This window comes from Heptranchias perlo, unplaced genomic scaffold (assembly GCF_035084215.1).
Source record: "Heptranchias perlo isolate sHepPer1 unplaced genomic scaffold, sHepPer1.hap1 HAP1_SCAFFOLD_44, whole genome shotgun sequence".
Classification (NCBI taxonomy): Eukaryota; Metazoa; Chordata; class Chondrichthyes; order Hexanchiformes; family Hexanchidae; genus Heptranchias; species Heptranchias perlo.
Genome location: NW_027139453.1, coordinates 2965907 through 2981682, shown reverse-complemented (window position 1 = coordinate 2981682; position 15776 = coordinate 2965907). Strand labels below are relative to the sequence as shown.

Here is a 15776-nt window from a genome sequence, read left to right as displayed (position 1 = left end):
AGACCTCACTGTGAATATTCCTGTGTTAATGTTGACGGAGCTTTATTGTACATCTGGAAAATGCTGTTCTTCTCTCCTCATTTCTCCTTCAACCCCCGTGCTTCACCCACCTTTGCTACAATACTTATGTCATTTACATTCCCCCCTCCTCTTCAGTCCGACTTCTCCTCTCCTCCACTTTTGTTTTTTCTGCAAATCTTCTTTAAATCTGCGTTTTATTTTTTCCTATTTTACCTGCCTGACTCAGTAACTGAAACATATTGGTCATTGTCCAACTGCATTCATTAATTTGCATGCCAAGGAACAAAGCCACCGCATCGACAGAGTAGATTTTCATTTGGGAAAGAGATTGCTCAGGGGGAACGGAGCTATCGGTTTTGTTGAATTTCGAATTCAACCAATATTCTGCCCGAAACAAACTGTGAGGCAGCACCTTGTGTCACATGAGGAGAAGAACTCTGAACATTCACCACTGAGAATTAAAGATCTCAGGTAAAATTGCTATTTGGAGTTCAGAGCCGAACGTATTTCGTGCTAGTAATGGAAGATGTCCTTATTCGTCCCGGAAATGGTAAAGTTGTTCTGAGGTGCCAATCAAGTGCCTTCAAAAAACTGTTTAAAACCTTTTTTCTTCCAAGGTGTTTCGTCCATCTTTCTCTTTAACCCGCACTCTCTCTCACGTTCTGCATGCAGTTGAATTCTTTCGAAAGCAATCTGATAGATCTATTCACAAACAAAGCCTGACACTGAACAAAGACCGACAATGAACACAGACCCCACTCTGAAAACATTCCCCACTCTGAACACAGACCCCACTCTGAACAAATTCCCCGCGACGAACACATTCCCCACCCTGAACACAAACCCCACTCTGAACACAGTCTCCACTCTGAACAGAGAGCCAATTATGAACACAGACCCCACGATGAACACAGGCCCCACTTTGAACACATCCACCGCACTCTGAGTACGAACCACACTCTGAGCATGAACCCCACTCTGAGCACGAACCGCACTCTGAGTACGAACCCCACTCTGAACAAAAACCCCACTCAGAACCCATTCACCCCACTCTGAACACAGTGCTCACTCGGTGCAGAGGCCTCACTTTGATTACAGACCTCACTCTGAACACATACACCCCATTCTGAACACAGGCACCACAATCTGAACGAAGAAAAACTGAACAAAGACTTCACTCTGAACATATATACCCCACTCTGAACACATATACCCCACTCTGAACATATATACCCCACTCTGAACACATATACCCCACTCTGAACATATATACCCGACTCTGAACATATATACCCGACTCTGAACACATATACCCCACTCTGAACACATGCACCCCAATCTGAACAAAGACACCACTCTGAAGACAGGCCCCACTCTGAAGATTTCTGTGTTAGTGTAGACAGAGCTTTATTGTACATCTGGGCGAAGCTGTTCCTCTCTCCTCACTTCTCCTTCACCCCAGTGGCTCCACCCACCTTTGGAACATTACAGATCTCATTTACATTCCCCTCTCCTTTTCATCCCCGAATTCTCCTCTCCTCCACTTTAGTTCTTTCTGTAAATCTTCTTTAAATCTGCTTTTCATTTTCCCCGTTTCACCTGCCTGACACAGCAACTGAAATATTTTGGTCATTTTCCAAATGAATTGCTTACTTTGCATACAATGGAACAAAGCCACCTCATCAACAGAATATGTTTTCATAAGGAACACAGATTGCTCAGGGGCAACGGAGGTATCTGTTTCTTTGAAGTTCGAATTCAACCAATATTCTGTCCGAAACAAACTGTGAGACAGGGTTTGTGTCACACGAGGACAAACGCTCCTAACATTCAACCCTGGGATCTACAGATCTCAGGTAGAATTGTTATGTTTTGCTCAGACCCGAAAATATTTCGTGCCAGTAATCAAAATAAGTCCTCAATAGTCCCTGAACAAATAAAGTTGTTCTAAGGTGCCATTCAAGTGCCATCAAAAAACTATTTAAATCCTGTTTCTTCAAACTTATTTTCTCCACCTATCTCCTGACCCCGCACTGTTTGTCCCTCACATTCTGCACGCTGCTGAATTCTTTTTAAAGCAATCTCCGATATCTATTTACAAACAAAGCCTGGCACTAAATACCGACCGAAAATGCATAAGGGCCATATTCTGAACACAGGCCCCAGTCTCAAGATGTTTTTTGTTAGTGTACAGGAAACTTCATTGCACATCTGGACGATGCTGTTCCTCTCCCCTCACTTCTCCTTCACCCCGCCCCACCGCCTTGGCTCGACCGATCTTTGTAACATTAGTTATGTCATTTACATTTCCCCTTCATCTTCCTCATCGAATCTTCCTCTCCTCCACTTTACTTCCTTCTCTAAGTATGCTGTAAATTTGCTTTTATTTTCGCCATTTTAGTTGCTTTCCTCTGTAAACATATCACTTTGGTCAGTTTTCAACTTAATTCCATACTTCGGATTACCTCGCAAGAATGCCACCTCATGGACAGAATATATTTTCATACGGGTCACAGATTGCTCAGGGGGAAGGAGGAATTCTGTTCAGTTGAAGGCTTAATTCTCATAAAAATTGTATTGACAACAAATTATGAGACTCGGGCCTGTGTCACAGGAGGGGAACACGATTAACATTCACCCCTGGGAACTAATTAAAGAGATAAAATTACAGTGCGGAGTTCAGGCCTTAACATATTTAGTGCCAGGAATGTAAATATGCCCTTAATATGTCCTTAATTGTAAAGAGGGTCTAAGGTGTCTGCAAGTGCCTTCAAAAGCTGTTTCAAAACCCATTTCTTCAAAGAGCTTTGCCTCCATCTATCTCTTCAAGCACCACTTTTTCTCACATTCTGCAAGCAGTCGAATCCTTTTTAAATTAATCTGAGGTATCTATTTATAAAGAAAGCCTGACACTGAACACAGATCCGACACAGAACACAGACTCCTCTCAGAACAAAGATACCACTCTCAACTCAGACCAAAGTCGTAACACAGACCCCACTCTGAACAAAGACACCAATCTGAACACAGGCCCCACTCTGTATACATACTGCCCACTCTGAACACAGGCCCCACTCTGAATATAGAGTCTAATCAACACATCGTCATCAGACTGAACGCAAATCCCAGTCTGAAAACAGAAACCCACTCTGAACACAGACCCCACTCTGAAGATTCCTGTGTTCGTGTCGACAGAGCTTTATTTTGCATCTCGACGATACTTTCATCTCTCCCCACTTCTCCTTCAACCCCGTGGCTCCACCCAGATTTGGAACATTACTTATGTCATTTACATTCCCCAGACCTCTTCATTCCGAATTGTCCTCTCCTTCACTTTAATTCTTTCTGCAAAACTTCTTTTAATCTGCTTTTTATTTTCCCCATTTTACCTGCCTGACTCAGTAACTGTAACATTTTGGTCATTTTCTAACTGAATTCTTTACTTTGCATACCAAGGAACAAAGCCGCGTCATCGACAGAATATATTTTCATGCGGGACAGAGATTGCTCAGGGGGAACGGAGCAATCTGCCTTGTTCAATTTCGAATTCAATCAATATTCTGTCCGAAACTGTGAGACAGGACCTTGTGTCACATAAGGAGAAACACTCTGAACATTCACCCCTGGGACCTACAGATCTCAGTTCGAATTGTTCTGTTTTGCTCAGACCCGAACATGTCTCGTGCCAGTAATGAAAGACAACCTCAATGGTCTTTGAACTGATAAAGTTGTTCTATGGTTCCATTCAAGTGCCGTCAAAAATCTATTTAAAACCTGTTTCTTCAATGTTATTTTCTCCACCAATCTCCTTGACACGCACTATCCCTGCCACACACTCTGCGCGCTGCTGAATTCTTTGTAAAGCAATCTCCGATATCTATTTAAAAACAAATTCTGACACTGAATACAGATCGAAACTAAACATTGTCCCCACTCTGATAACTGTCCCCGCTCTGTGAACACAAAGCCCACAGGAAGCGAGGTGGGAGGCGGTGTAATCAATGTAGCTGTGAGAGCCGGTGTTCTTTATAAGTCCGTGAATTGGCAGCGTTGCTCTGTGGTGCCGATCACGTCCACGCAAAAGAAAACCTATTTCTTCAAAAGGCTTTTCCTCCATTTTCTATTTAACCCGCAATCTCTCTCACATTCTGCGTGCTGTCGAATTCTTTGTAAAGTAATCTGAGGTATCTATTTATAAACAAAGTCTGACACTGAATAACAACCACCACTCCATAAGGGCCATGCTCTGAATTGAGGCCCCTCTCTGAATACAGACTCCATTCTGAAGATGTCTTTGTTCGTGTACAGGATACTTTATTGTAAATCTGGACGGTGCAGTTCCTCTCCCCTCACTTCTACTTCACCCCGCACCACCCCCTTGGCTCGACCCATCTTTGTATCATTACTTATGTCATTTACATTTCCCCCTCCTCTTCGTCATTGAATCTTCATCTCCTCCACTTTACTTCTTTCTCGAAGGATGCGGTAAACCTGCTTTTTGTTTTCTCCATTTTAGTTGCTTTTCTCTGTTAATATAACACTGGTCAGTTTTCAACATAATTCCTTACTTTGGATTCCTCGCAACAAAGCCACCTCATCGACAGAATATATTTTCATACGGGACAAAGCTTGCTCAGCAGGAGAGGAACAGCATCGTCCAGATGTACAATAAAGCTCTGTCCACACTAACACAGAAATCTTCAGAGTGGGGTCTGTGTCCAGAGTAGGGCCTCTGTTCATTGTGGTGTCTTTGTTCAGATTGTGGTGCATATTTTCAGAGTGGGGTAGATGTGTTTAAAAAGTGGTGTCTGTGATCAGAGTGCTGTCTTTGTTCAGAGTGTTGTCTTTGTTCAGACGGGTGCCTGTGTTCAGAATTGGGAGCATGTGTTCAGAGTGGGGTGTCGGTGTTCAGAGTGAGGTCTGTATTCAATGTGGGGCCTGTGTTCAGAGTGGCACCTGTGTACAGAGTGGGGTCTTTTTTCAGAGTGAAAGGCGTAATTCTCACAAAATTGTATCGAGAACAAACTATGAGACACCGCCCTGTGTCACAGGAGGGGAACACTATGAACATTCACCCCTGGGAACTAAATACACGAGATAAAATTACTATGCGGAGTTCAGGCCTTGAACTAATTAGTGCCATTAATGTAAAGATGCCCTTAATACATCCTGAATTGTAAAGAGGCTGTAAGGAGTCTGCAAGTGCCTTCAAAACCTGCTTTAAAACCAATTTGTTCAGAGAGCTTTGCCTCCATCTATCTCTTTAAGCTGCACTCTCTCACAGTATGCACGCAGTTGAATCCTTGATAAATTATGTTGAGTTATTGATTGATAAACAAAACCTGACACTGAACACAGATCCCACACGGAACAGAGACTCGTCGCAGAACACAGACTCCACTCTGAACAGAGACCAATGTCGGAACACAGACCCCACTCTGAACAAAGACACCACTCTGAACACAGGCCCAACACTGAACACAGGCCATCTCTGAACACAGAGCACACTCTGAACACAGAGCACACTCAGAACACAGGCACCACTCTGAACACGGACCTCACTCTGAACACAGGCCCCACTCTGAACACAGACCCCACTCTGAACACAGGCCCCACTTTGAATACTGACCTCACACTGAACACATACACCCCACTCTGAACACAGGCACCACTCTGAACAAAGACACCACTCTGAAGACAGACCCCTCTCTGAACATGGACCTCACTCTGAACACAGACACCACTCTGAACACAGACACCATTCTGAAGACAGACCTCACTCTGAACAAAGACACCACTCTAAACAAAGAACCCACTCTGAACAAAGACCCCACTCTGAACACAAACCCCACTGTGGACACAGTCCCCACTCTGGAGACCTGTTTTAATGTTGACGGAACTGTATTGTACATCTGGACGATGCTGTTCCTCTCTTCTCAATTCTCCTTCACCCCCGTGGCTCCACCCACCTTTGGAACATTGTATATACCAATTAAATTCCCCCTCCCCTTCATTTCGAATTCTCCTCTCCTCCACTTTCGTTGTTTCTGCAAATCTTCTTTAAATCTGCTTGTTATTTTCCCCATTTTACCAGCCTGACTCAGTAACTGAAACAGTTTTGATCCTTTTCCAACTGAATTACTTACATTGCATACCAAGGAACAAAGCCACCTGGTCAACAGAATACGTTTTCGTAAGGGACACAGATTGCTCAGGGGAACGGAGGGATCTGTTTTGTTGAATTTCGAATTCAACCAATATTCTGTCCGAAACAAACTGTGAGGCAGGACCTTGTGTCACATGAGGAGAAACACTCTGAACATTCACCCCTGAGACTTAAAGATCTCAGGTAAAATTGCTTTTTGTAGTCAGAGCCTAACATGTTTCGTGCCAGTACTGAAAGATGTCCTTATTAGCCCCGGAAATGGTAACGTTGCTCTCAGGTGCCACTCAAGTGCCTTCAAAAAACGTTTCAAACCATTTTATTTCAAGTTATTCCCCCCATCCATCTCTTTAACCCGCACTCTCTCTCTCTCTCTCTCAGCTTCTGCACGCATTTGAATTCTTTGTAAAGCAATCTGAGTAATCAATTTACAAACAAAGCCTGACACTGAACACAGTCCCCACTCTGAACACAGACCCACTCTGACATAGCACCCACTCTGAGACATAACACACTCTGACACAGAACCCACTCTGACACAGAACACACTCTGACACAGAACCCACTCTGAGACATAACACAGTCTGAGACATAACCCACTCCGACACAGAACACACTCTGAGACAGAACCCACTCTGACATCGAACCCACTCTGAAAACAGACACACTCTGACACAGAACACACTCTGACACAGGACACACTCTGAAACAGAATCCACTCTGGCACAGAACACACTCTGACACAGAATCCACTCTGACACAGGACACATTCTGAAAACAAACTCACTCTGACACAAAACCCACTCTGAGACAGAAGCCACTCTGAAAACAGACCCACTCTGACACACAACACACTCTGACACAGAAGCCACTCTGAACAAAGACCCCACTCTGAAGATTTCCGTGTTCGTGTAGACAGAGCTTTATTGTACGTGTGGACGATGTTGTTCCTCTCTCCTCACTTCTCCTTCACCCCCGTCGCTCCACCCACCTTTGGAACATTAAATATTTCATTTACATTCCCCTCTCCATTTCATCCCCGAATTCTCCTCTCCTCCACTGTAGTTCTTTCTGTAAATCTTCTTAAAATCTGCTTTTATCCCCCCCCCCCCCATTTTACCAGCCTGACCCAGTAACTAAAATAGTTTCGTCTTTTTTCCAAATGAATTGATTGCTTTGCATACAAAGGAACAAAGTCACCTCATCAACAGAATGAGTTTTCATAAAGGACACAGATTGCTCAGGGGCAACGGAGGTATCTGTTTTGTTGAAGTTCGAATTAAACCAATATTCTGTCCAAAACAAACTGTGAGACAGGGCTTTTTGTCGCATGAGGAGAAACACTCCGAACACTCACCCCTGGGACCTACAAATCTCAGGTAGAATTATTACGTTTTACTCACACCCGAACATATTTCGTGCCAGTAATGAAAGAAATCCTCCATAGTCCCTGAACTGATAAACTTGTTCTAAGGTGCCATTCAAGTGCCGTCAAAAACCTATTTAAAATCTATTTCTTCAATGTTATTTTCTCCACCTATCTCCTTACCCCGCACTGTCTGTCCCTTACATTCTGCGCTCTGTTGAATTCTTTGTAAAGCAATCTCCGATATCTATTTACAAACTAAACCTGACACTGAATACAGTTCGAAACTGAACATTGTCCCCACTCTGAACACTGTCCCCACCCTGAGTGCACAGAGCCCACAGGAAGCGAGGTGGGAGGCGGTGTCATCAATGTAGCTGTGAGAGCCGGTATGTTTTATAAGTCCCTGAATTAGCAGCGTTGCTCTGTGGTGCCGATCATGTTGACGCAAAAGAAAACCGATTTCTTCAAAAGGCTTTTCCTCCGTTTTCTCATTAACCCGCACTCTCTCACACAACCTGCGAGCAGTCGAATCCTTTGTAAAGTAATCTGAGGTATCGATTTACAAACAAAGTCTGACACTGAAAACCGACCACCAATGCATAAGGACCATACTTTGAATAGAGGCCCCTCTCTGAACACAGACCACAATCTGAATACAGGCTCTAGTCTGAACACAGACCCCAATCTCTGCATGTACCCGACTCTGAGCACAGACTCCATTCTGAAGATGTCTGTGTTCGTGTACAGGACACTTTATTGTACATCTGGACGATGCTATTCCTCTCCCCTCACTTCTCCTTCACCCTCCATGGCTTCACACACTATTCTAACATTACATATTTCATTTACATTTCTTCCTCATCTCCGTCATCGAATCTTCCTCTCCTCCACTTCATTTCTTTCTCTAAGTATGCTGTAAATCTGATTGTTATTTCCCCATTTTACTTGCTTTTCTCTGTAAATATAACACTTTGGTCGGTTTTCAACTTAAGTCCTTACTTTGGATTCCTACCACAAAGCCACCTCATCGACAGAATATATTTTTCATCAGGGACAGAGATTGCTGAGGGGGAAGGAGGAATTCTGTTTTGTTGAAGGCGTAATTCTCACAAAATTGTGTCCAGAAGAAAATGAGACACTACCCTCTGTCACATGAGGGGAACACTATGAACATTCAACCCTGGGACCTAAATACCTGAGATAAAAGTACTGTGCGGAGTACAGGCTTTAAAATATTTCGTGCCACTAACCCGCACTCTCTCTGTCTCATATGCTGCACGCAGTTGAATTCTTTGTAAAGCAATCTGAGACATCTATTGACAAACAAAGCCTGACACTGAACACATTCCCCACTCTGAACACATTCCCCAATCTGAACACTGTCCCCACTCTGAACACTGTCCCCACGCTCAACACCGACCCCACCCTGAACACAGACCCCACCCTGAACACAGACCCCATTCTGAACACAGACTCCACTCCGAACACAGACTCCACTCTGAACACAGACCCCACTCTGAACACAGACCCCACTCTGAACACAGAGCAAACTATGAACACTGACCCCACTCTGAACACAGAGCCAAATATGAACACAAACCCCACTATGAACACAGAGCAAACGATGAACACAAACCTCACTGTGAACACAGACCCCACTCTCAACACAGACCCCACTCTGAACAGTGTCCCTATTCTGGAAACAGAACCCACAGGAAGCGGGGTGGGAGGAATTGTAATCAAGTTCGCTGTTTGAACCGTTGTCCTTTATAATTCCCTGAATTGGCGGAGTTGCTCTGAGCTGCCGATCATGTGCCCTCAAAGGAATGTTTAGAAACTATTTCTTCAAAGGGCATTTCCTCAAACTTCTCTTTATTCCGCACTCTCTCACACTTTTTGCGTGCAGTCTTTGTAAAGTATCCTGAGGTATCGATTTATAAACAAAACCTAACATTGAATACCGACTCCCACTGCTTAAGGACCATACTCTGAACACAAACCCCTCTCTGAACACAAACCCCAATCTGAATACAGGATCCACTCTGAACACAGACACCATTCTGAAGATGTCTTTGTTAGTGTACAGGAGGCTTTATTGTACATCTGGACGATGCTGTTCCTCTCCCCTCACTTCTCCTTCACCCTCCATGGCTCCACTTACCTTTGTTACATTACATTTGTCATTTACATTTCCCCCTTTCTCTTCGCCATCGAATCTTCCACTCCTCCACTTTATTTCTTTCTCTAACTATGCTGTAAATCTGCTTTTTATTTTCCCCATTTTAGTTACTTTTATCTGTAAGTATGTCACTTTGGTCAGTTTTCAACTTAATTCCTTAATTCGGATTTCTAGCAACAAAGCCACCTCATCGACAGAATATATCTTCATACGGAACAGAGATTGTTCAGGGCGAAGGAAGAATTCTGTTTCGTTGAAGGCGCAATTCTCACAAAATTGTGTCCAGAACAAACTGTGAGACAGGGACCTGTTTCACATGAGGGAAACCGCTGAGAACTAAATATCTCTGATAATATTGCTGTGCAGAATTCAGACCCTCAAATATTTAGAGCCATTAATGAAAATATATCCTTAATAAGCCCTAAATTGGTAAAGTGATTCTAAGGTGACGATCAAATGCCTTCAAAAGCTGCTCGAAAACCAATTTCTTCAGAGAGCTTTGCCTCCATCTATCTTTTTAAGCCGCACTCTCACCCATTCTGCAAGCAGTTGAATCCTTTATAAATTCGTCTGAGGTATCGATTTATAAACAAAGCCTGACACTGAACACAGATCCGACACGGAACACAGACCCCATTCTGAACAAAGACCCCACTCTGAACACTGTCCAAACTCGGAACACTCCATTGAAAGGCAAACAAGGCAAGGCAGTACAAAATAAATGGGGGGATACTGAGAGGAGAAGAGGAACCAACGGACCTTGGTGTGCTTGTCCACAGATCCCTGAAGGTAGCAGGACAGGTAGATCAGATGGTTCAAAAGGCATACGGGATACTTTCCTTTATCACTCTGAGCACAGATCCACTCTGAACACAGACACCACTCTGAACACAGACTAACATTTAACGCAAACCTCATTCTGAACACAGACTCCACTCTGAACGTCGATCCCAATCTGAACAAAGACCCCATTCTGAACAGAGACCCCACTCTGAACACAGAACCCAATCTGATCAAAGACCCCATTCTGAACAAACACCACTCTGAACATTGACCCCATTCTGAACACAGACCACACTCTGAACACAGACCCCATTCTGAAGATGTCTTTGTTAGTGTTCCAAAGAAAAAAAAATAGCATTTTCTATCTTTACTAATAGCTAAAATTCTCCAGCTCTGGCAACATCCTCGCAATTCTCTTCTGTCCCCTCTCCAGTGCAATCACATCTTTACTGTAATGTGGTGACCAGAACTGTAGCAAGTACTCAAGCTGTGGCCTAACCAAAGTTTTATGCGGTTCTCGCATAACCTCCCTGCTCTTGTATTCTATGCCTCCGCTGATAAAGGAAAGTATCCCGTGTGCCTTTTGAACCATCTAATCTACCTGTCCTGCTACCTTCAGGGATCTGTGGACATGCACGCCAATGTCCGTTGGTTCCTCTACTCCTCTCAGTATCCCCCCATTTATTGTGCACTCCCTTGTCTTGTTTGCCTTTCACAAATGCATTCCCTCACTCTTCTCTGCATTGAATTCCATTCGCCACTTTTCTGCCCAACTGACCAGTCCATTGATATCGTTCTGAATTCCACAGCGTTCCAACTCACGATCAACCACACGACCAATTTTTGTATCATCTGCAAACTTCATGGTCAAGCTCCCCACATTCAAGGCCAAATCAATAATATATACCACTTAAAGCAAGACACCTACTATCGAGCCCTGTTGGACCCGAAAGGAAACAGCCTTCCAGTCGCAAAAACAACCGTCAACCACGGTAGGAACAACTCGGGTTAGATACAGAGTAAAGCTCCTCCTACACCGCCCCTTCAACACTCCCAGGGCAGGTACAACAGAGGTTAGAGACATAGTAAAGCTCCATCAACACTCCCATGAACTGTGTGTGGGTGTCAGTCCCACACCCGATGAGATCCACCAACAGAGGCCGGGATGTAGCCTGCGCCTTCCGCAGAGATCACAGATGTGATGCTGTGATCCTGATTCTCTCTCTCTCTCTCTGTCATTCTGCTCTCTCTCTGACCAGTCTCTATCACTCGTTCTGTCATCGTCTATCGCTCTCTCTGTCTATCTCTCCCCTGTTTCTCTATCTGTGCCTGTATCTCTCTCTCTCTTTTCTCTCTGTCGGTCTCTCTCACTCTCCCCCTTGTCTTTCTCTTTCTTCCCCTCTGTCTCTTTTTATATTTCTGTGCTCTCCTTCTCTTCCTCTACTCTATGTCTCATCCTCTTTTCTCTCTCTCTATCTCTCTACTATCTCTCTTTCTCACCCTACTCTATGTCTGTCTGTCTGTCTCTCTCTCCTAATCGCTCTACCTCGACTCTGTCTGTCTGTCTCCACTCTCCCTATTTCTCTTGCCCTCTAGTCTCTCTCTCTGTACCTCACCTCTCTGTGATAATAAATTAATTGGCAAAAGATCTAGATGCAAAATGAGGACACACTTTGCACTGAGGTTTATTAAGATCTCGAATGCAACATCTGAAAGAGCGGTGGAACCACATTCCAACGGCACTTTCAAAAGGCAATTTGCAGGGTGGTGGGGAAATAGCTGGGGTGTGGGACTAAATTGGGCCGTTCTTTCAAGGAGCCAGCACAGGTATGAAGGGCCGAATGTATGTTAACATTCCAGGATTTCGCAGACTATACAGCTTAGAAACAGGCCAATCGGCCCAACAGGTCCATTCCAGTGTTGATGCTCCAAACGAGCCCCGTCCCCTCCTTCTTCATCTAACCCTATCAACATGTCCTTCTATTCATTTCTCAACTCACTGAAACATATAAAATAGAATATAAGATCCTGAGAGGGCTGGACAGGATAGATGCTGAGAGATTGTTTCCCCTGGCTGGCGAGTGTAGATCAAGGGGGAATAGTCTTCGGATAAGAGGTCAGCCATTTACGACTGAGATGAGGAGGAATTTCTTCACTCAAAGGTTTGCGAATCTTTGGAATTCTCTATCCTAGAGGGCTGTGGATGCTCAGTCGTTGAGAATATTCAAGGCTGGGACTGATCGATTTTTGGACTTTAGGTGAATCAAGGGATTTGGGGATCGGGCGGGAAAGTGGAGTTGAGGCAGAAGATCAGCCAAGATCTGATTGAATGGCGGAGCCGGCTCAAGGGGCCATACGACCTAATCCTGCTCCCATTTCTTATGTTCTTATGATATTACTCTCTCATGTGTTTATCTTGCTTCCCCTTAAATCCATCTTTGCTATTCCTCTCTACTACTCTTTGTGGGAGCGAGTTTGACATTCTCAGCACCATCTGGGTAAATAAATTTCTCCTGCATTTATTATTCGAATCAATTCGATTTATTAGTGACGATCTTATAATAATGACCCCTGGTTCTGGTCTCCCCTTCAGGTGGAAACATCTCTACGTCTACCCTATCAAACACGTCATTAATCTTAAAGACCTCTAGCACGTCACTCCTCAGTCTTCTCTTTTCTAGAGAAAAGAGCCCCAGCTTGTTCTCTCTTTCCTGACATGTGTCATCTCTCAGTTCTATGATATTGTTTCATAAAACTGTCCTAGATGTACTCTAGAAATGTATTGCCCTTATGTCCCAGTCTATGTGAAAATTAAAATTTCCCTTCATAACTGCTTTGCCTTAGCGACAGGCTCTTCTGACCTCCGTATTTCTGTTCAGGATCAATACTTCCTGTTTAATGTATTTTTTTTCAGTAATTGAATGTTTTTCATGCCCCAGTTCACCTCAGTTGATTGTGATTTCCAGTGTGATAGAGCCGTCCACGGGTTCGGGCTCTGAACAGCAATTTGATTCTCTGATCCGCGACTGACAACACACCCATTTTACACAGGCACAGAATGATCCGGGAGTGACAACACACCTCTTTTAAACATGGACAAAATGATGCGGGAGTGACAACACACCCCTTTCAAACAGGCACAGAATGATCCGGGAGTGACAACGCACCTCTTTCAAACAGGCACAGAATGATCCGGGGCTGACTGTACACCCCTTTTAAACAGAGACAGAATGATCCGGGACTGACAGCCCCAACCTTTTAAACAGTCATAGAATGATCCGGGACTCACAGCACCAACGTGAAAATGATTTTTCAGTGCTGTAAGCAACTGAGCTAACCGGCCAGTTCCGAGAAGAGCTGCTGGCACTTTCAGATCAATTTGCAAAGTTGGCGTCCACGGGAACCGAATCTCTGCAGCTGCCTCTCAAAGAAACTGCTGGAGGGTAGAAATGTATGAAGATGTGCAACATAGGCCTGAAACATCTGTAATCTCTGCAACAACGTATAGCACAGACCTGAAAAATCTGTAATCTCTCTAACATTGTGTAACATAGGCCTGAAACATCTCTAAACTCTGTAAAATTGTATAACATAGGCCTGAAACATCTCTCAACTCTGTAACATTGTACAACATAGGCCTGAAACATCTCTAAACTCTGAAACATTGTATAATTCAATTTCTTATGTTCTTATAATTAGGTGTTACAGGGAGCGGGCAGGACTCCTGCTCCTAATTCATATGTTCTTATGTTCTAATAACATAGGCCTGAAACATCTCTGATCTTGATGCAGCAATAAATCTGATCTCTCTCTCCTGCTCGCTGCTCAATTCTTTAATATCTCACCTAGTCTGGTCTCTCTTCCACCCGCCCCTCTCAAGCAGTCAGCATCATGATTCTAAGTACCGAGAGCAGCACTTTTATCACACACAAACATATACAGTCACATGCACACGAATACGAACACATACAGGCACATACATACACATAAAGGCACATACACACACATAAAGTCACAGACGCACATACACATACATACAGGCGCATACACACATATACACGCATATACATACATATAAAGACACAGACACACATACGGCACAAACACAAACACACACACACAGATATAAACGCACATACAAATACACTCATACAGACACACACAAACAAATAAAGGCACATACACACACATACGGGAACATACAGACAAATATGGGCGTCACACATAATGCCACATACAAACATACACATACACACACATAAAGGCACATACACACACATACTCATACATACACAAACAGGCAAATGCACACAAATAAAGGCACATGCACACATATACACACATAGAGGCACATGCACATATATCAAGGCACATACACAGACATACACAAACACAAATATAAAGGTATGGAATCATACAAAGTTAAAGCACAGAAGGAGTTCATTTGGCCCATTGTGCCGGTGCCGGCCGATAATGAGCTATCCAGCTTAATCCCACTTTCCAGAACTTGGTCCATAGCCCTGTAGGTTACGGCACTTCAAGCGCTCATCCAAGTGCTTTTTAAATGAGTTGAGAGTTTCTGCCTCCACCACCCTTTCAGGCAGTGAGTTCCAGACCCCCACCACCCTCCAGGTGAAACCTTTTGTCCTCAACTCCCCTATAATCCTTCTACCAATTACTTTAAATCTATGTCCCCTGGCACTGACATCTCTGCTAAGAGAAATAGGTAATCTCTATCCAATCTATCTAGTCCCATCATTATATTATATACTTCAATTAAAACTCCCCTCAGCCTCCTTTGTTCCAAAGAAAACAACCCCAGCCTATCCAATCTTTTCTCACAGCTAAAATTCTCCAGCCCTGGCAATATCCTTGTAAATCTTCTCTGTATCCTCTCTTGTGCAATCACATCTTTCCTGTAATGTGTGACCAGAAATGTACGCGGTATTCAAGCTGCGGCCTAACCAATGATTTATACAGTTCGAGTAAAACCTCCCTACTCTTATATTCTATGCCTTGGCTAATGAAGGAATGTATTCCATATGCCTTCTTAACCACCTAATCTACCTATCCTGCTACCTTCCGGGATCTGTGGATATGCACTCCAAGGTCCCTCACTTCCTCTACATCTCTCAATATCCTCCCATTTATTATTTATTCCATTGCCTTTTTTGACTTTCCCAAATGCATTATCTCAAATTTCTCTGCATGGAATTCCATTTGCCACTTTTTTTGCCCACCTGACGAGTCCATTAATATCT

General features: G+C 43.7%; 1 long non-coding RNA gene across 1 annotated transcript in view; it reads left to right on the top strand.

Moving 5' to 3' along the window:
- LOC137312968 (uncharacterized) overlaps positions 1-14329 on the top strand; it is a 67622-nt gene extending 53293 nt beyond the window's left edge. Inside the window, exon 3 of the long non-coding RNA XR_010960984.1 lies at positions 13455-14329. This is a non-coding gene — a long non-coding RNA (uncharacterized lncRNA). The remainder of the gene's footprint in view (positions 1-13454) is intronic.
- Positions 14330-15776: the final 1447 nt, after the last annotated feature.